This window comes from Podarcis gaigeae (genome assembly GCF_964106915.1).
Source record: "Podarcis gaigeae genome assembly, chromosome: 3".
Classification (NCBI taxonomy): Eukaryota; Metazoa; Chordata; class Lepidosauria; order Squamata; family Lacertidae; genus Podarcis; species Podarcis gaigeae.
Genome location: NC_139680.1, coordinates 11,830,269 through 11,851,824, shown reverse-complemented (window position 1 = coordinate 11,851,824; position 21,556 = coordinate 11,830,269).

Here is a 21,556-nt window from a genome sequence, read left to right as displayed (position 1 = left end):
CAAGAAGATCAATCGCATCCATTCTTAAGGAACTCAGCCCTTAGTGTTCACTGGAAGGACAGATCCTGAAGCTGAGGCTCCAATACTTTGGCCACCTCATGAGAAGAGAAGACTCCCTGGAAAAGAACCTGATGTTGGGAAAGATGGAGGGCACAAGGAGATGGTTGGACAGTGTTCTCGAAGCTACCAGCATGAATTTGACCAAACTGTTGGAGGCAGTGGAAGACAGAAGTGCCTGGCGTGCTCTGGTCCATGGGGTCACGAAGAGTCAACATTTACTACTGGGCAATTAAAAACAACAACAACAAGTCTCTACAAATGTACCACTGTAGTACCTATCACCCTTTTCCTTCCTTCAGTGGCAGGCAACAAACAATGGCAGCCATGCCAGTCTGAGGCAACAAAGAGTGTTGCGGCACCTTCAAGACACTAACAGATTTATTGTGGCCTTGAAAGCTTATGCCACAACAAATCTGTTAGCCTTTTCGGGGAGGAACAGTTGTTCTCGATCTGCTTTGTTGTAATTTTTCGCATCTCTCCCCCGCCACTTTTTCTTTTTAAACTGTTACCATGACTCCTGTCTTAATAAAACGTTAGCATCCCTTTGCCAGAGTTAAGCAGGAGCAAACTGTGATTGTCCCTCGAGTGGGAAAGGGAGGCGGTGAGGAATATTTGGAGGCGAGCAAATGGAACGGGACCTGGGAATTTAAGAGGGACATAAAAAGGACATTCTAAACAGATGAAGCCGCCAAGCTGCCATAAGTGGGATGAAGTGGTGGGGATTTAAAGTGTTTTGACAATATCTGGAGGTGGGGGAGGCAGCATGATGGAGCTCAGGGTGAGAAATGGCAATGTCTCCAGGTCTTCGAGAAAGTGGCAACTTGCCTCATTTGAACAGAGATCTCAGGGGAAACAGGTCTGTTTCTCCCTGAAGAAAGGCAGTGGTTGAAATCTGCTCGTCTCACCTGCAAACATGTGGAATGCATACAGTGATTGCATCCAGACATGTGCTTCAGTGTGCAACATGTTCTTCATACAGTCATAGTGCATTAGATAAAGGTAATGGGACCTCTGACCATTAGGTCCAGTCGTGACCGACTCTGGGGTTGCGGCACTCATCTCGCTTTATTGGCCGAGGGAGCCGGCGTAAAGCTTCTGGTCATGTGGCCAGCATAGAATCATAGAGTTGGAAGAGACCACAAGGGCCATCGAGTCCAACCCCCTGCCAAGCAGGAAACACCACCAGAGCACCCCTGACATATGGTTGTCAAGCCTCTGCTTAAAGACCTCCAAAGAAGGAGACTCCACCACAGTCCTTGGCAGCAAATTCCACTGTCAAACAGCTCTTACTGTCAGGAAGTTCTTCCTAATGTTTAGGTGGAATCTTCTTTCTTGTAGTTTGGAACCATTGCTCCGTGTCCGCTTCTCTGGAGCAGCAGAAAAAAACTTTTCTCCCTCCTCTATGTGACATCCTTTTATGGACTGTGAATCTGTTAACCCTCACTCTTCCAGTGTTTCTTCTCCTAGCTGTCCCCCATCCAGTATTTCTCAGCTTCTGGCTTCTGAACTATGCCCCTCTGCAAACCACGGTTCCAACTCTATACTGTCCTTCTGCTCCTGGGAAGATTCAGGATCAGGCACAGAGGGAGGGGAAGGCTCCCACCATTCCTCTTCAGTGCAGCCCTCCTCAGTGGTGGACTTTGGGCTTTCAAATTTCAGCGGAGCCTCTGTGGGGATCCCACAGGCAAGTACAATCCATTAATCCTCTCAGAGGGATTCCTGTACTAGACCGGGTCTCTTTCCACCTCAGGCCTGCCAATGACAATCATTTGCTTTCACCAAATGTCTGCCAGGACTTGTTGGACCACCACCACCCAAGTTCTTAGTGTAATGTGAGGTTTCTCAGCTCCAAGATCTAATTGTGTCAATGTTATATAGTCCTGCTGTGCTTACTGGAAGAACGAAGGCCCTTCTTCCTTCCAGTAAGCACAGCTTCTATTGCTAGCCGTTAACTAGAATTCCAGCATGAAATGGTTATTGGCACAGTATTCAGTCCACTGGGCCCATCACTTCCTGCAAATAGAAGGGGAAGAAATGGAGGCAGTGAGAGATTTTTTTTATTGGGCTCCATGATCACTGCAGATGGTGACAGCAGTCACGAAATTAAAAGACCCTTGCTTCTTGGGAGAAAAGCAATGACAAACCTAGACAGCATCTTAAAAAGCAGAGACATCACCTTGCCAACAAAGGTCTGTATAGTTAAAGCTATGGTTTTCCCAGTAGTGTCTGACTCTTCGTGACCCCATGGACCAGAGCACGCCAGGCACTCCTGTGTTCCACTGCCTCCCGCAGTTTGGTCAAACTCATGTTGGTAGCTTCGAGAACACTGTCCAACCATCTCGTCCTCTGTCGTCCCTTTCTCCTTGTGCCCTCCATCTTTCCCAACATCAGGGTCTTTTCCAGGGAGTCTTCTCTTCTCATGAGGTGGCCAAAGTATTGGAGCCTCAGCTTCACGGTCTGTCCTTCCAGTGAGCACTCAGGGCTGATTTCCTTCAGAAACGAAAAGGTTTGATCTTCTTGCAGTCCATGGGACTCTCAAGAGTCTCCTCCAGCACCAGAATTCAAAAGCATCAATTCTTTGGCAATCAGCCTTCTTTATGGTCCAGCTTTCACTTCCATACATCACTACTGGGAAAACCATAGCTTTTACTATAGCAATTGTTGTTGTTATACAATTCCATTCACCATATAGATGGGTTTATGAAGCATTCCTGTATCCTTCTGCTCTACTGAAGAAGAATTCCATGAAACAGTGGGTACATCTGGAATCACTGTTCCACTTTGGCAGCATTGGACATCATAAAACAAAGCTTTACGGCTTGTTTTCACCAGATAAGAATCTGACCCATTGCTTCTTTCAGAGACTTGCATAGTCTACAAAGACTGAAAGACTTATAAGGTTCTTATTTGGTTCTATGTTTTCAAGAGAATCCATCAAGAGTGCATATTTTGTGACTTTCAGAGATTTATAAGATTTCTGTTTATTTGCAGAGAGTGCATATTTCATATATTTCATACTGTTCAAGGTTCTGTATAGATTATATAAAGAGTTTATATTGACATCGCATTGTTGTACTTGATCATTGTGCTGCCTTGGATATTACTGATAATTGTTTGCAACACAGGGGGTTGAATTGTTTGGTTACTGATTTGGTGTAAGGCAGCTCTCTGTTTTCCTAAAACAAACTTTTCCTAAAACAGCCATTGTTTCCAGTTCTTAACTAAACTGGCTATGAAAATAATTCAGCCCTTAGTGTGAACAGGGAGAGATAGTTGTATCTCCTGAAGTCATTCATACCAAACTTCGGGTTCCGAAACACAGTAGGAGTGCCTTGGCAGACTTTCACAATTTCAGGGTACCAGGCAGCTGTGGTTTGAGCTCTGAGGTTCAAATGAACCTTGTAGCACTCTGAAATGAAGTGAGGGGCCTTTAGGTTCTCCAGTACAAACATCCGCCCTAACCACAGAAATCTCTGTCTTGCTGCAACTCTTAATTCCTGCGATGTACAATGCAGAGAGCACAGGCGTATTTGGTATGAGGAGGAGGCATCCCTGGCCCTTTCAAAAGGCATAATTACATTGCTTACTTGTTTATAACCATCAGTGGTTGGTGCCTCTTGGGACCGATAGGGCAGAGGGCAGGGAGACCAATACTAGGTGGAGCCAAAGTCAATGGCAGGAGGAGACAACTAATTCTAATTTTGTCTCCATCCGCCTCTCTGCTGAATTCTACAAAGGACTAAGGGAAGATAACAGGCAGTTCCTGTCATGTACTGAGCTGAATAGGATCCAAAAGGCAGCAGTCTGATTGGTGCTAGAACAATAGGATTCAGAAAGCAGCAGTCTGACTGGTTCTAGAACAATAGAATTCAGAATGCAGCAGTCTGATTGGTCCTACAACAATAGTGTTAAGTTGTGGGCGAACATATCAGACGACACAGCGATTCTTCCAAAGCAGCTCTTTATCTGTAAGCTGGAACAGAACTGAGCTGAGGAGCTCAGTCAGCCTGCTTATATAGAGCTCCACTAGAATGCAACAATAACCATATTCTGTAACTATCCAATCACTGAACGTCACTTTCGATCCTTCATTTGCATAACTATCTACAGTATCCCCCTGCTGGCCCATGGTGAGAACTTCAGTACATAACAAATAGGATTCAGAATGCAGCAGTCTGACTGGTCCACAGGAGTCACCAAATCCAGCTCCAGGTGGAAGTGAATCCACAACCTGATTGGCCTACAGGAGAATCCCGGAATTAGCCAATCATGTGGGGCCCACTGTGAAAATAATGTATAGACCAGCCTCCATTGTAACATCCCCGGCTGTTTTTCAGCTGGAACTCATTTGAACTCAGTTCTGGCACCTCTCAGGTGGGCGCCATTGCCATTCTAAGGAAATGAGGGAGGTGTTCATGGTGAGTTCCAGCACCTCTGTTTCTAGAAAAATAGCACTGGCAACATTCCCAGTGTTAGGCCAAATTAGGAAAGTAACTCAGGCACCTGCTTTTCAGTAATGCCTCATTTGCCAATTAAAAAATGAAGAAGAAGAAAAATCATACTCAACAGCCATTGTCCAAGGTTCCCTATGGATGTTTTGAAAAGTGAAAGAAGCACTGGTGGCTTTCTGTATGTAGTCAGGATTGGGCACATGGTGGAACGAGGATAGCCTGAGTGGGAGTCCAAGCCGAGCTGAATTTTCATCTCTAAATGAGCACCAGAAGCCTCAGGCAGATGCAGTGGAACTGGCTGGTAACTTCCTGGATTACTGGGCTGACAGTTAACAGGCCGGGAGCTTTCAGTCAGAGAGCAAACCTCAGGGCTTTGGAAGGGGGGTGGCAGGCAGTCTCATTAGGGCTGGGGAGCGTCTTGGCCAATTGCCATCATGCCCAGGGCTGCCACCCACTTTGCATGCCAATTGAAGAGCTATTAAAGGAGTGTAAATCATTTTGCCATTTAAAGTGGGTGCAGAAAGAACTAGGTTGGGGGGGAATGCAGTGGGAAGTCACGTCCTTGACAGAGCGATGCATGTTCTGGCTTCTTGGGAATGATTGGGACTCCCTCTGAGTGGAATTCTTTTTGTGGATAAAGATAGGAAAAAACTTTGCTTGCACTTGTACATCCTGCTGGTTTGTGTGATTATATCACGAGAGAAAAAGGGAAGTAAGTGGAGTAGATATTTCACAGCACAGCAGCATCCACAATCTATTGAACTGTATAGTACTTTATCTCCCAGGCAGCCATCTCTAGATTTCCATTTTAGTTCACGCATACATCTTGCTTCTGTCAGAAATCAGGTCCATTAATTCTCAGGATCTATAGCGCTAAGGAGAAGGAAGGAAGGTGCCGTTGTAAAGGAATTTCCAAAACTGAAGTTCTTTCAGCATATGAAGATCATAAAGGTAAAGGTAAAGGGACCTCTGACCATTAGGTTCAGTCATGGATGACTCTGGGGTTGCGGTGCTCATCTCACTTTATTGGCCGAGGGAGCCGGCGTACAGCTTCCGGGTCATGTGGCCAGCATGACTAAGCCACTTCTGGCGAACCAGAGCAGTGCACGGAAACGCCGTTTACCTTCCCGCTGGAGTGGTACCTATTTATCTACTTGCTCTTTGACATGCTTTCGAACTGCTAGGTTGGCAGGAGCAGGGACCGCACAACGGGAGCTCACCCCGTTGCGGGGATTCGAACCGCCAACCTTCTGATTGGCAAGTCCTAGGCTCTGTGGTTTAACCCACAGCGCCACCCACGTCCCTATATGAAGATCATAGGCAAGAAGAAATTGTCCTCCTGAGTGTGGACCTTGGATTGTCAAATGGCCATTATTGAACAGGTCCCAACAGACAAAACCAAGACAGAACCAGATGGCTCATGGATGGAACCAGGGCAGGTTCTCATGCTGGGATGAGGAACCTTTGTTCCTCCAGATTTTGTTGGGCCCCAACTCCTGCCAGCAACACCACGTGTGACCAATGGTCAGGAATGATGGGTGTTGTGGTCCAGCAACATCTAGAGAGCCACATGTTCCCCTTCATGTTCCAAGCTGAAGCCTGCAGAGCAGTGATTCTCAAAGGATGTAGCACACCACCCTGGCGGAACAGGAGAAGATGGCAGTTGTGGCAGGAAGATTCAAGGACAATCAAAGAAACATTTAAACATTTCATTTGTGTTGATGAGGAGATGAGAGTTTGTTTGTCTCAAATTAGATTACCTGGCAAAAGCAAGCTCACATCTCTCATTGAGTTTGTATACACTCTTAAGGTAAGCGGCTCGTTTATAATTATATTTTGGGAGTGTTTCATGTTCTTATGTAGCTGCCTTGTTTTATACATGATTGTATTGTAAGGTAGTTGCATTCTATCAAGCACTCCTATGAGTCTTTTCATTTTCCAATGTCTTCCTTTCGTAGCAATAAAAAATTCAGTGTGACTCAAGGAAATTTTTATTCTAAAAGTATGGACTAGATAAAAACGTCTGAGGACCACTGCTGTAGAGCCATTCTGGCTCTGGGCAAACACAGCTGCAATCTGGGACACCCTGCAAGAAGTCAGTACCATGGACAGTTCTCTGTAAGGTTTAGCCCAGGGGTAGGCGTGCGGGTGGTGCTGTGGGTTAAACCATAGAGCCTAGGACTTGCCGATCAGGTCGGCGGTTCGAATCCCTGCAACAGGGTGAGCTCCCGTTGCTCAGTCCCTGCTCCTGCCAACCTAGCAGTTCGAAAGCACGTCAAAGTGCAAGTAGATAAATAGGTACCACTCCGGGGGGAAAGTAAATGGCTTTTCCGTGCACTGCTCTGGTTCTCCAGAAGTGGCTTAGTCATGCTGGCCACATGACCTTGAAGCTGTACGCCGGCTCCCTCGGCCAATAAAGCGAGATGAGCGCCGCAACCCCAGAGTCGGTCACGACTGGACCTAATGGTCAGGGGTCCCTTTACTTTTACCTTAGGCAACCTAAAGCCCAGGGGCCGGATGTAGCCTTCTCAATCTGGCCCACGGATGGTCTGGGTATCAGCGTGTTTTTACATGAGTAGGATGTGTCCTTTTATTTAAAAGGCATCTCTGGGTTATTTGTGGGGCACAGGAATTTGTTCATTATTTTTTTTCAAAATATAGTCCGGCCCACCACATGGTCTGAGGGATGGTGGACCGGCTGAAAAAGTTTGCTGACCCCTGGTTTAGCATTACAACTACCAGACTTTTAGAAGACATCTGAAGGCAGCCTTGTTTAGGGAAGCTTTTAATGTTTAACAGACTATTGTATTTTAATATTCTGTTGAAAGCCACCCAGAGTGGCTGGGGAAACGCAGCCAGATGGGTGGGGTATAAATAATAAATTATTATTATTATTATTACTATTATTACAGGGGTAAACTAGAGGCAATTCAGAAAGTGAAGAGGTTGGCAGGGTGCCCCGGAAATAACCAGCAGTCAGCCTTTGACTTTTGTAGCCCTTCTACCCGTTGAGTGTTCCAAGCTCCAGTGTAACTCCTCAGACACAAAACAGCTTGGTTGTAAAGGGGCATTCATTATTCTGGAGGTGCCAGTACTGGCATGTTGGAAAGGCTCCTTGTGGCATTGGCCTCCTAGGTGGGTCATAAGGAAAGGGTTAAAATGAGTGTGATGTGATTGGCCAGTGGAAACTGATAGGAGGAGTTAGGGTTAGAGGGGGAATTGTGTGAAAGTCAGTTGAGAGTTGGGAGTTGGAGAAGGAGGAGGGAGAATAGTCTGTGGGTTGGTCGAGTTGTGTGGTGGTGAGAGAGCGAGAGGAATTGTTAGGTGGAGTCAGATAGATAGCTGGAATAATCAGTTTGAAGTTGTTGGGAATGCATAGGACAGTTAAGGAACTAAGATTAGGAAACTGCCAAGAAAAATTAACTGAAACCATAAGCTTGTTCATCCCTATAAATAAACTTGATTATTTGTTAATGTTAACAACTGGCTGGACTCTGTGTGTACCCATGAGACACGGGTTGGTGGCAGTGAAGAAAGCAATCAGAGTGGTGACACAGGGTCAATAGACCGTCAAATGTCTGGGTACCCTGTGTGATCACCACACTCCTCTTTGACTTGTATATCATCTGGCAGCTCTCCAAAGGATTCGGATTCGGATGCTAAACCTGAGGGATCCCAGCCTGCACAGGAGTCCCCGCCTCCAGAACCAGCTGAGCCGGGGCTGGGACATCAGCCTGAAGGGTCCTCACCTGTGCTGGATCCTCAGGAGCAGACACCAGCTGAGTCTGCTCTGGCCCCTGAGGTGATGGAGGACCCATTGCCTGCAGGTGCTCCACTCTCAGCCCCGTCAGAGGAAGCTGAGGTTGCCTCTGGGTCCAGTAACCCTCCAGCCTCTCCTGAGCTGCAGAAGCTCAGGGCAGAGAGGCGGAGGGAACTAAGTTCCCGCAGGAGGAGTGCTCGCCTCCAGGCCAGGAGAGGCGAGTCACCAGAGGATCAGGGCCGCCTTATGCCTCAGGGCAGATAAAAGTCAGCCAGCCCCAGTCCCAAGTTGCTGGAGCAACATTGTTGGTAGCCTGTTCCTGCCTGCACCCTGTCCTGCTCTTCTACCAGAGTTCCTGACCTCACCCGACTCCCTGCCTTGGACCCAGCTTCAGCTTGATGGACTGCTTCCATACCGCACCCTTGACCTCGGGCTGGACTCAGACCTTGCTGCACGGTAACCCCTTGGGACCAGCACAGAGAGGGAGAGGAGTTCAGGGATCCCTCTTTGTGGAGGAAAAATGGGGCATGGCTGCCTTCCATGGATGTCTGCAGTGGGGTAGCTAGGGTCTCTTCTAGGATGTTGTACCGAGAAGCTTACCCCCCCCCCCCATTTTTAAAAATTAATTTCCCAGAAAATTTTTAAGCACACAAACAAACAAATAAACATCACAACCGTATTTCAACCAAACTTCGTAACATTGTTAAGTGACTTCCTCATATCCCGCTGGTTGAATTTCAGTGTATATCATTATAAAGGTTCTCCAAAACCTAAATTCTTAAAAAAAAATAACTTGATCACTTAACATCTCTCTTTCTTTACAAGTCAACTTTAAACATGTTAATTCATCACATTACAGATTTAAATCCTAAGCCTATCTGCAAGCTTTCCAATTAATTTAATTTGACATATTGAACTAAATAGTCTTTAAATTTCGTCCATTCATCCTGGTAATCCTCCTTGTTCTGGTCACGGACTATTCCAGTCAGGTCGGCTAGCTCTGAAAAGTCCATCATCTTCATCTGCCAGTCTTCCACTATTGGTACTTCTTGTGTTTTCCAATTCTTAGCTAATAAAATTCGAGCAGCAGTTGTGGCATACAAAAATAATTTAACATCTTTCTTGGGAAGTTCCAAACCTGTTATTCCAAGAAGAAAGGCCTCTGGTTTCTTAATAAATGTATATTTCAACATTTTTTTCAATTCATTATAAATCTTCTCCCAGAAGTCTTTCACCTTGGGGCAGGTCCGCCACATGTGAAAAAAGGTACCTTCTTTTACTTTACATTACATGTATCGAGAAGCTTAAGAAGGTAAGAAGAGCCTGATGGTTCAGGCCAATGGTCCATCTCGTCCAGATTCCTATTCTCACAGGGCCCACCCAGATGCACGTCGGAAATCCACAAGTACGACCCAAGCACAAGAGCGCTTCTGTGGTTGCATGGCGAGTTCCCACCTCCCCCCTCAGAAATAAAGACACGAGACACAAGAATTCAATTTAATGGGTCAAATTAGGCCACAACTTTATTGATTACAGGAATTGAGCGGTATTGGTCCTAACAACTAACCGGCTTCAGCCTGCTTGCTTGAAGACCGGAAAGGGTTAACCACCAGTAAGGGGAATCCCGCTGATGCACATCAACTAGGAACTCCCCCGGGGTCACCGCTCGGGGGCGTGCTGTGGGCCCACACCTCCATAGGCTTAGGACAAGGCCACGCCCCCCGGAATCCTTTACCGGACTACCCTTTGATTTGGGGGAAGGTGATAGTGCTTCCTTCCCCCCTTCATCTGCATAAAAATACAAGCAAATCCCGCCCCCCAGTGATTTCAGCTCTTCAGCTCTCGCTTGAAACCTCCGCTCGCTGGCTGATGCTAGCGGCTGCAGGAAGGGTAAGCCCCAGAACGAGGAAATTTATGCTGAAGCGGTCTAAGGTTTTTGGCCTAGTAGATCCGGTGCACGAGGCCAACAGAATCCGCAGGAACAGCAAAAAATCTGGGCAGAAAAACCTGCACGAAGAGCGAGCGAAAAACCCGAACAAAACCTGGTCAGCTGTGGCGCGGGAAAGATGGAGACCCTCGGCCGTGCCAGACCTAAGTAAGGCGAGGCCACACCCCCTGGGCCAGCCAATTGGCTGGCCCTGGGTATGATGTGTCCAAGGATTCCCTGGCATCACGGGGGCTGAAGCCAGCCCCTGTGGGTGTGGGGAGGGGCGTGAAGCCTGCAAGCCCACCTCCTCCCTAGCTCGGAAGTGGGTTTTCCAGCAACTGGTATTCAGAAGCATTTATGCCTCTGACTGTGGAGGAACAGCGCAGCCATCATGGCTGGTAGTCATAGACACCCTAGTCTTCCATGAGTTTGTCCAATCCTCATTTAAAGTTGGAGGCCATCACTATGGGAGTGAGTCCCATAAGTCAACTGTCAGGGACTGGACAGAGGAGGTATGGTGGAGACCACCTCCCCAGCCTGAACCTTCCAGAGAAGAGGAAGACAGTATAGATTTACAACAGGGGTTTGCAGGAGGTCACAGCTCAGAGGCAGATGAGGGGGAAAGTTGGGAAACAATGGGAGAGGAGGAGGAGGAGGAGGAGAAGGCAAAGCAGGAGCAGCTGGCTGACATGTTATCACTAGAAAGCATTCCAGACCTGCCCTCTCCCAGAACCCGGCGAGCACTGAAAGTAGGAGAGCGAAGGGCTCGGAGACAGATGACCCTAAGTGGCAACCGTAAGCTGGGTGATGAAGGGGTGGTGGTGGAGATTTACCCAGAGCATCACCATTACTCAGAGAGGCTGCATTTTCTTTTCTTTTCTTTTTTTATTAGTTTTTTTTAACATACCATTTTCAACAGTAATTAAACATATTTTTATATCTTATTCACTTTTTTTTTTACTTCCATCAGTCCCGTCTGAAAATTTTCCAATATAATCTCCTAGTATACATTTCTTATTTTCCCTCTTACGTTTAAAACTCATAACCAATATCTCTGTTCTTTATCTACTTTGTAGCACTTCCTCTATTCCTCATTACAAAACTTCTTGTGGTCCTACTGGCGTAATTTGTTGCTTACAATTGCTGTTCAAATAGTTCATATACTTTTCCCAATCTTCTGTAAATCTCTGGTCCTGCAGGTTTCGAATCCTTCCTGTCATTTTGTCCTGCATATCTAAGCCGCTCTCTATGAATATTGAATAAACAACATTGGTAAGAACTTTCCTTGTCTTATCCATTCCTGGCAACCTACTGTGGGGGCTGGATCATCTGATACCTGACATCAACTGTGTTTGTTTTAAGAAGTACTTTCTTTCGTTTGTCATGAATCTTCCAACACTCAGCTTCGTTGGAGGTCCATGAATTTTAGTGCTATGGGGAGGGGCAACTTTTCTGTATCTACTATCTCCCCGCTATATGTAATTTTATAAAATTCTATTGTACCACCTCTTACCTTCTCCCCCCAAAAACGAAAATGTCCCAAATGCTCATAGGGTAGTGTGGCAATCACACAGGGTCCCCGGACGTTTGACAGTCTATTGATCCCTGTGCCACCACTGTGCTCGCTTCCCTGCTGCCACCAACCTGTTACTCTCTGGTAAAACACTGAGTCAAGACAGTTGTTAAAAGTGAACCAAATAAACAAGTTTATTTTATAAGTATTAACAAGTTTATGGTTTCTCAAATAATATTCTGGTCAGTTTCTTAACTTTAGTTTCTTTACTGGCCTATACCCTCCTAATACCTTCTGACTGATTATCTCAACTGTTTGACTGACTCCTCTTAACAAATTCTCTCTCTCTCTCACATCAGACTAGCCCAACCCACAGACTTATCCTCTCTGTCCCTTCTCTAACTCCAGACTGACTTCTTAGCAACTCTAACTCTAACTCCTCCCTTTGGGTTCCTATTGGTTAGTCATTTTACACTTAGTTAACCCTTTCCTTATGAACCCAGTATGATGTCACACACCTAGGAGGGCAAACGCCTCAGGTAGTCACTCTACCCCCATGATCATTTGGTAAAAGCTTGGTGCAACTGAAACTCTGCACGTGCCCCAATCCCGTGTGCTTGCTTTGCCTTTGCTTTGAGTCATCGGTGAGGTGCTGAGTGCAAGGAATCGGAGGCAGCTCAAGCGAAATATCACCCTATTATGGGAAACTCTAATGGTCCATGCCAAGAATCCTATCCACAGCAGTTGCTGTGCAGGGCAATTTCCCCACAGTAACTGATAATACATAATGTATCACTTAAGTGCAAGCCTAATTAATCTCCAGAACTTCTGTGCTGTATAATGCAAGGAGATGCTCTTATTTAGCATGAATTAGTCAGAGGACAGTGACAATACAACATCCTCCAGTAAGCAGCTTTCCCCAGTTATTGGATCCAGTCTAAATTTGTGTTCCCTGGGAAATGCCTCTCTCTTTTCCCACAAGGGATCCCAGAGCCACCTAGCTGATTCGCCAGAGATCTTCATGACCTCCCAGCCACACTTCAGCAGGAAAATGATATTGTGACACCTACTCAGTGCCCTTTGTCATTTAATGCCCCTTCTGTCCATCACAGGACCATCCTTTGGGTAGAACTAACATAGACTCCTAGAATTGTAGAGTTGTAAGGGACCCTGGGGGACGCGGGTGGCGCTGTGGGTTAAACCACAGAGCCTAGGATTTGCAGATCAGAAGGTTGGTGGTTCGAATCCTGGCAACGGGGTGAGCTCCTGTTGCTCGGTCCCTGCTCCTGCCAACCTAGCAGTTCGAAAGCATGTCAAGTGCAAGTAGATAAATAGGTACCACTCTGGTGGGAAGGTAAACGGTGTTTCCGTGCACTGCTCTGGTTCATCAGAAGCGGCTTAGTCATGCTGGCCACATGACCCAGAAGCTGTACACCGGCTCCCTTGGCCAATAAAGCAAGATGAGTGCCACAACCCCAAAGTCGGTCACGACTGGACCTAATGGTCAGGGGTCCCTTCACCTTTTTTAAGGGACCTTGAGGGTCATCTTGCAATGCAGGAATCTCAGCGAAAGCATCCATGACAGATGGCCATCCAACCTCTGTGTGCTAGTCCCGGGGGTAAGGTACCGTGGGCGTAAGCAGAGTCCACACGAAGAGGGGCGAGGTCCGAGGCGGAGAACCGGGCGGGGACCAGGAACGCTGGAACAGGAGGCCGAGCAGGGAACAGGAACACCGGATGATCAGGAACAGGAGGCCGAGCAGGGAACAGGAGCACCGGATGGTCAGGAACAGGAGGCCGAGCAGGGAACAGGAACACCGGATGATCAGGAACAGGAGGCCGAGCAGGGAACTGGAACACAGGAAGGTCCGAAGCCAACAACGACGTTGCTCCCGCAACCTGGGACTGGGCTGACTAGGCTTTTATCCTCTTCTAAGGCCGGGGGCAGTCCCGGCCCCCAGGAGCCCCGCCTCCTCTGGCCTTAAGGCGAGCACTCCTCCTGGGAGCAACCAGTTCCCTTCGCCTCTCTGCCCTAAGCCTCTGCAGATCAGGAGAGGCCGAAGGGTTACTGGGCCCTGGAGGAGGCTCACCTGACGCCACTGAGTCCTCAAGCACCTCTGGGGCCAGAAGGGTTTCACCTGGGGCCAGCTCCTGGTGCTCTGCCACAGGTGCAGGCTCTTCAGCATCTAGGCCGTGCCCCAGTTCAGCCGGCCCTGGAGGCGGGGACTCCTGTGCAGGCTGGGATTCCTCTGGTTCATCCTCTGAATCGGAATCCCAGGCCATCACACTCTGCTTGAAAACCTCCAAAGTAGGAGAGTCCACCACCTCTCATAGGAATCTGTTCCACTGTCAAACAGCTCTTACTGTCCTAAAGTTGTTCCTGCTGCGTAGTCGGAATTTCCTTTCTTTTTAAATAAATTATTATTTCTGAAAAATACATTTATTCAAAAGTTACAATCCTTGACCGTAACTTGAATCCATTGGTCCGAGTCCTGCTCTCCAGAGCTCCATCTTCCATGGGACATATCCTTTAGATATTTGAAGATGCACCAGGAAACTTCCTTCCTATAACTGGGCCTTCCTCTTTGTTGAGTTACCAGGCTGGTTAGGCTTTTGCATCTAAAGTTGTGGCCCATGCAAAGGCTGTTGCAATGGGAGGAGCTTTAGCTTAAACCACTGTGACATCTGTCCAATCCTATCCATTCTTAAGGAAATCAGCCCTGAGTGCTCATGGGAAGGACAGATCCTGAAGCTGAGGCTCCAATACTTTGGCCATCTCATGAGAAGAGAAGACTCCCTGGAAAAGACCCTGATGCTGGGAAAGATGGAGGGCACAAGGAGAAGGGGACGACAGAGGACGAGATGGTTGGACAGTGTTCTCGAAGCTACCAGCATGAGTTTGACCAAACTGCGGGAGGCAGTGGAAGACAGGAGTGCCTGGCGTGCTCTGGTCCATGGGGTCACGAAGAGTCGGACACGACTAAACGACTAAACAACAACTGTGACATCCTTCGATGGGAAGGCTATGAAGCTTATGTTGTTTCATCATTCTCTGATTCCTTCGCAAGAGTTCCAAACTCGTTGCTCAGAGCAAAGCCAAAGTAAAGACTTGGTTCCAGGGCATGTGCAAAGTCCCAGCTGAACCAAGGCTCATGGTGACACTGGCATGAGCTTTGGGCGATGCCCAAAACTGTGTGTGAGGCTTTCTCTGATGTACCATGCAGAAAAGCATGGGCCACATGTTGGCAGCTGCAGCCTCTTAATTCAACATGTCCTGCGCAATATCTTTGCTTCACAATAGCGCTCTTTCGAGTTCTCGAGGTTTGTCCTTGGCGGGGTTAATTTATTCATCTCTATCAAATATTCTTTTCATTAAACGAATCCAGTGGTGCATTTCTGAAATCCTGCCCTTGATCTAGCAATTATTTGGCGGTTTCTCCCTTCCATTTCCTTACCGACACCCTGCATGTCTTGTGGGCCTGGCTGTATAAATCAATCGAACGGAAAAATATACTCCCACTGGGATTAGAGAAGACAGCAGCTCTTCAGGCAGCGAGGGATATTTTTTTGGTCTGATTGCTAATGATTACCCAAAGGGGCTGGGAAGGAGGCATCGCGGGGAAGAGACTAGGAATGGGTTCAGTTCCTGGGCTAGCCCATCAACATGGCTGCAGTTTAAACAGACATATGATTGGATTAGGAGGTGGACTGAGCATCTTAAACAGCGCTGGAGGAGAAGGAAGATTTTCTTGAAATCAGATCAGGCATTGGGGAGATCCCAGGTTTTCTGGTTTTCTAGACAGACCTTGAAATCACTCGTTTCGCAGCGTTGGCATCGTTTACTCAGTGTCCATATCAGAGCTTGGCACCCCAGGATTAACCATGCCAAATTCCCAGTGTCAGATACCTTGTCAAATATTGCCCACGTCCCGTTTCATGTTTGATGTTCAGGATCTGGCGTTCAGCATTACCTGAACATCTTTCATGGTTTACATTTGATCAGTAGCAGCGCTTGACAGCCAGTGGCTGATATTCAGCACCGGCTATTCACTCTGTGATGTACTCTCCATTTTAAAGTTAGATTGTGTGTGTGATGGATGCACATAAAAACAAAGCTGGCAGTGTCCCCACAAACAGCAGAGATTCCCAGAGAACAGCCCTGCAGCCATTTATCTGCTCTAAGTGGCACTAGAGCTGGTATAGCATAATGACTGAGCAAAGAATTAAGAAGTCCCCACTTGGAAGCTTGCCTCTCTTACAAACTCACTAGGTGGTCTTCAGGGAAACCACCCAACCTCCATTTAACTGCTCCCCCCCTTGCATAAAAATGCTGGGATAATAATGCTGGCCTATCTTACATGGTTGTTGTAAGGACGGCAAACAGTACAGCGCGTATGAACTGCTTTGAACATGGGAATAGTATGCTATGGGGCACACTGAACAGTATTATATGCCCGTGGAGTCATGCTCAGAGAGTGAGCTCGCAATTGCCGTATTTTTCGCTCCATAAGACGCACCTAGTTTTTAGAGGAGGAAAACAAGAAAAAATAATATTCTGAACGAAACAGTGGATGTATGATTTTTGTGGTTCATGCTGTGGCCACAGACATGGGATTTGACGGTGAGTTTGGGGTAGCCCAATGCAAAAATCCTGAGGATCCATGTGGATCCGTGCTTTGTAACCACGTTTTTGCGCAATTGCGGCCCCACGAAACAGTGGGTGTGGGTTTTTTTGGTGCAGGCTGTAGCCATGGACATGCTACGTGATCTGATGGTGGATTTGGGGTGACCCAATGCAAAAATCCTGAGGATCCATGTGCTTTTACCTCCCCCCTCCCAGACAGCCTCCTTTATCATTAGCGTCCCTTATCTCCCTCCTGATCGCTTGCCGATCAGCTGCTCAGCGGCTTTGTTTCAACACCCCCTTCCCTCTTGTTTGCCTCAGTGTCTTTTCCTTAGCTGGAGAAGTTTTTTGCTCCTCCTTTTCTTTTAATTTCTCTCTTCATTGATTGTTTTAGTATTCCTTGCAAGATCGCGGTCTTTACCTTCCCCATCCCAGGCAGCCTCCTTTACCCGCAGCCTGATCTCCCTCCCGATCGCTTGCCGATCAGCTGCTCAGTGGCTTTGTTTCCACACCCCCTTCCCACTTTCTAAAAAATAAAATAAAGAAGTACGATCTGCTTTTCGCCCCTGGGCAATTCAGTTCCAGGAACCACACATTCGCTCCATAAGATGCACAGACATTTCCCCTTACTTTTTACGAGGAAAAAAGTATTTCTTATGGAGCAAAAAATAGTATATAGGAGAAGTTGCAGCATGTTGTCATAAACCCACCTAGCCTTTCTCCAGCATTATATCCCCTTCCCCCCTGGTTTTGCATCCACCCACACCTTTTAGGGATGTTTTCGAAACATTCACTTGCATTTCTATATACTTTGGAGTCCCTCCCTCCCTCCCTCTGCTCCTCAGCCTGATAGCCTCTCTCTTGTGTGTGCATGGAGTTGTTTGGGCTGCATATCTAATACTGACCCCCATTAGTATCTCAGTGTGGCCTTCTAGAAGTTCCCGCACTGAGGGAAGTGAGACTACAGGGAACCAGGCAGAGAAGAAGAAGAAGAAGAAGAAGAAGAAGAAGAAGAAGAGGAGTTTGGATTTGATATCCCACTTTATCACTACCTGAAGGAGTCTCAAAGCGGCTAACAATCTCCTTTCCCTTCCTCCCCCACAACAAACATTTTGTGAGGTGAGTGGGGCTGAGAGACTTCAAAGAAGTGTGACCAGCCCAAGGTCACCCAGCAGCTGCGTGGAAGCAAACTCGGTTCACCAGATTACGAGTCCAACGCTCTTAACCACTACACCACACAGGGCCTTTTCGGTAGTGGCGCCCACGCTGTGGAACACCCTCCAACCAGATGTCAAGAAAATAAACAACTATCCAACTTTTAGAAGACACCCGAAGGCAGCCCTGTATTGGGAAGTGTTTATTATGTTTTTCTATATGCTGGAAGCCACCCAGAGTGGCTGGGGAAACCCAGTCAAATGGGTAGGGTAACATTAAATTATTATTATTATTATTATTATTATTATTATTATTATTATTATTTGCAACTGCTGATCTCAACTCATAGATATATAGATGAATTTTTAGAGTAAGGCCCCCCCCCATAGCTGACCTTTAATGGACAGCTGGGCTCTGACAGGAAATAGATACCACAAAGCCCTCCAATATCCCAGGATATTATGGAGGGTTGCCAACTTTTTTGTTTAAAGCAGTCCCTGCTTTAAAAGTGCCTCGGAAGTCAATAAAGCTGATCTCCATTCTGTGGACATTTTTAGTTGGCGATTTCAGCGGATTAAGCTACCGTTAAAAGTGGAGGAGCAAGAGAGACTTGGTTTGGGGTTTTTTTTAATTGTTTCTCAACCAAATCATTTGGCAACTGTACCTCGGTCAATGTACTGCAGCAGAGAGTTGACATGAAATTTGCTCCTACATCTTCTGGTTGTTACTGGAGCAGCATGGGTGGCAGCCACAGGAAAGGAGCTTATTAAGCAAGCCCTCAGGCAAGCTGGAGGAGGGAGGAAGATTATTCATGGCAGCAGCATATGGGCCGATGGAAGCCCAACACATTGAAAGTCAGAATCCCAACAGTAGCGGGTTAGTTAGAAACAGGATTCTAAATATAGCCAGCCAGGCAGGGCTCAAGCCCAGAATACATGAAGGAAGCGGGTGGCGCTGTGGTCTAAACCACTGAGCATCTTGGGCTTGCTGATCAGAAGGTCAGCGGTTCAAATCCACGCAACGGAGTGAGCTCCCGTCGCTCTGTCGCAGCTCCTGCCAACTTAGCAGTTCGAAAGCACACCAGTGCAAGTAGATAAATAGGTACCGCTGCGACGGGAAGGTAAATGGTGTTTCCGTGAGCTCTGGTTTCCGTCATGGTAGTTAGAGATAGAGATAGAGAGGAGGGCGCATGCGTGAGACAACAGCTGGACGGGTCCTCCAGCCGCACGCAAGGGCGCATGCGCGAGCCGGCCAACGACTAGGGTAAACAGCAAGGCGCATGCGCAAGCCAACAAATGGCCGACTCCAAGAGCCACACGGCGAGCGGCTGCGAGAGCCGACTGGCGGGTGGGTTAGCAAGCCGCAGCGAATAACTGCCCAGTAGAACAGCCACCCATGCCCACATCAAGGAAAGAAACTCATATGACAAAGACACATGAGAGCAGAAGCAGCAAAGCAGGCTGGGAAATGCGGGGACTGCACAATCATATGGGCTTACTAAAGTTATTCAGGCCTAGCTGCTAACTGTTGAGCCACTCTGACATGTGACGTAGCAGCCATTTTATCTCTGTGTTCTCTGTAAGATTTCAGTCAGAGTCAGTCTGCCTCAGTTGTGAGCGGAGTCAGTATGTAATCTCAGTCAAACTGTTTGGAACCATGTTGTTTATGAGGAAGTAAATTTTAACTCAGTAAAGCTCTTATTGGACGCGGGTGGCGCTCTGTGCTTAAACCACAGAGCCTAGGACTTGCCGATCAGAAGGCTGGCGGATCGAATCCCCGCGACAGGGTGAGCTCCTGTTGCTCGGTCCCTGCTCCTGCCAACCTAGCAGTTCGAAAGCATGTCAAAGTGCAAGTAGATAAATAGGTACCGCTCCAGCAGGAAGGTAAACGGCATTTCTGTGCGCTGCTGTGGTTCGCCAGAAGCGGCTTAGTCATGCTGGCCACATGACCCAGAACTGTATGCCGGCTCCCTCAGCCAATAAAGCGAGATGAGCGTCGCAACCCCAGAGTCGGTCACGACTGGACCTAATGGTCAGGGGTCCCTTTACCTTTACCTAAAACTCTTATTTTTTCACTTAAAATCTCTGCATTATTAATTTACGCTGTGCATCAGAAACTGCCAGTGGGGCCGGATTAAACCGGATTTGGCCCCCGGCCCGGACTTTGGACATGCTTGGTCTACAGGAATATTCTCACCTACTTCCTCCATCCTGCTTGAGCAGGGCAATTTTGAATGCCATAAGCACTTCCTTTGAAAGAAGCCGACCAATCTCTCTAAGCAAGCTGTGAGTATGCAGTGGTGTTTTTAAAAACAAAAGCACATTGAGGTGTATGTAATCTGCATTTAAGGTCCCACTGGAGAGGAGGCCTGTAGCAGATGCTCCCTGCTCCCCTGGGCACGGGGAAGAATCTACTCAACACGACTTGCTCCTCCATCTGACTGCATCTACAGTTTCCCTTAAGGAAAAGGGGGGTGGAGGTGGCGGTGAGTGTCGTGTTGCCAAGTAAACCTTTCTAAAAATAATGGATATCCAGGGAGGTGATCATCAGGCATGGTGGAGCTGGTTTAAATGATGGCTTAGACTGATTGGCACATTAGTAAAAGCTGATTCTAATTTTTTTTAAAAAAAGCATTTCCAGCTATGTTTGCCGGATAAAAGCAGCTGGGTGGTTTTTTGAAAAGGTTTTTCAATTTAAATCAGTTTTTAAAAAATACCATGGGGAGACCCAAGCCATTAGTATAAGGATTTTCCATGCACAATAAGACTTTTCTCCCTGTCTCCTTCCTGCATCTTCTCCAAATCTGCCCTGGAGGGTTGGGAAGAACAGATTTAGGGGGCACACAGTAGGAGGAGAAGGCATCAACTTTCCATTGTGCAATCAGAAATACTTGTGCTGATGGGACGGTCACTTAGCGCTATGCTGGATTCCACTTTTTTATTTTTAAAAAAGAAGACTTCAATCTGTCTAACTACAAGGCCCAGCATCCCTGACGATTGGGCATGCTGGCTGGGGCTGATGGGAGCTGTAGTCCAGGAACACCTAGAGGGACACAGGCTCCCTCACTGAACTCTTCCCATCTCCCTCTTCAGTGCCAGAGGTCTTTCTGGGGTCTGGGACTCTCTCCCAGGACCATTGAATCACTCCCTAAGAGCACATAAAATATTGCAAATTTCTTATTCATTACTGGGAATGGCTTATTCATTTCTAGAAGAAGCACACCAAGCTATGGTATGATGGAAAGAGCCCATTCATTTCTTTGCAGTGTTTCTTCCAGTAGTGCCAAATCGATTTAATAATAATAATAATTATAATGCATGAAAGTTTTAAGGTTATTTTGGGTACAGCAAGAATTTTGTTAGCCAAATATTGGAAATTACAAGAAATACCAACAGTGGAGGAATGGCAAATGAAGATGATGGACTTTTTGGAGCTGGCTGACCTGACCGGTAGAATCCGTGAACAGAAGGAGGAGGAGTACCAAGAAGAATGGAAAAAATTTAAGGACTGTTTAGCTAAATATTCTAAGATAATGTAAGTAACAATATTTGTGAGTACCAAATGGGCTTAGGAGTTAAATGTTTTAAGTTATACAATAATACTATGGATATAAGTGAATATGATAAGAAAGAAAAATGCTAATTGATCAAGTTAATTTTACTGAAAATTAGTATTGGAAAACTGCTACAATAAGTCATATGGAAACTCAGCTAGAGGGATTTGAGGAAGTCATTTAATAATGGTAACAAAAGTATGATTATAATAGTTAGGATAAATGTTTGTATGTTTTGCCTATATGTTTTTTATATTGTAATGTTTTTTTCTTTGTTGTTGTTGTTTATGTTTGTTAGAAATTTGGAAAACTAATCTTTTTTTTGAAAAAAAAAGGTTATTTTGGGTAAGCCTCTTTCCTAAGTTTTGTTTTTTTCCTGATGAAAGGTTTTTAAAAACCCAGTTATATCTAGTGTCACATTTTTTGGGGGGGAAAACACTTAGTATACATAAAAGGAATAGTAACACAAACATGCTGAATTCTACACATATCTGAATGATTTCTTAACACAGA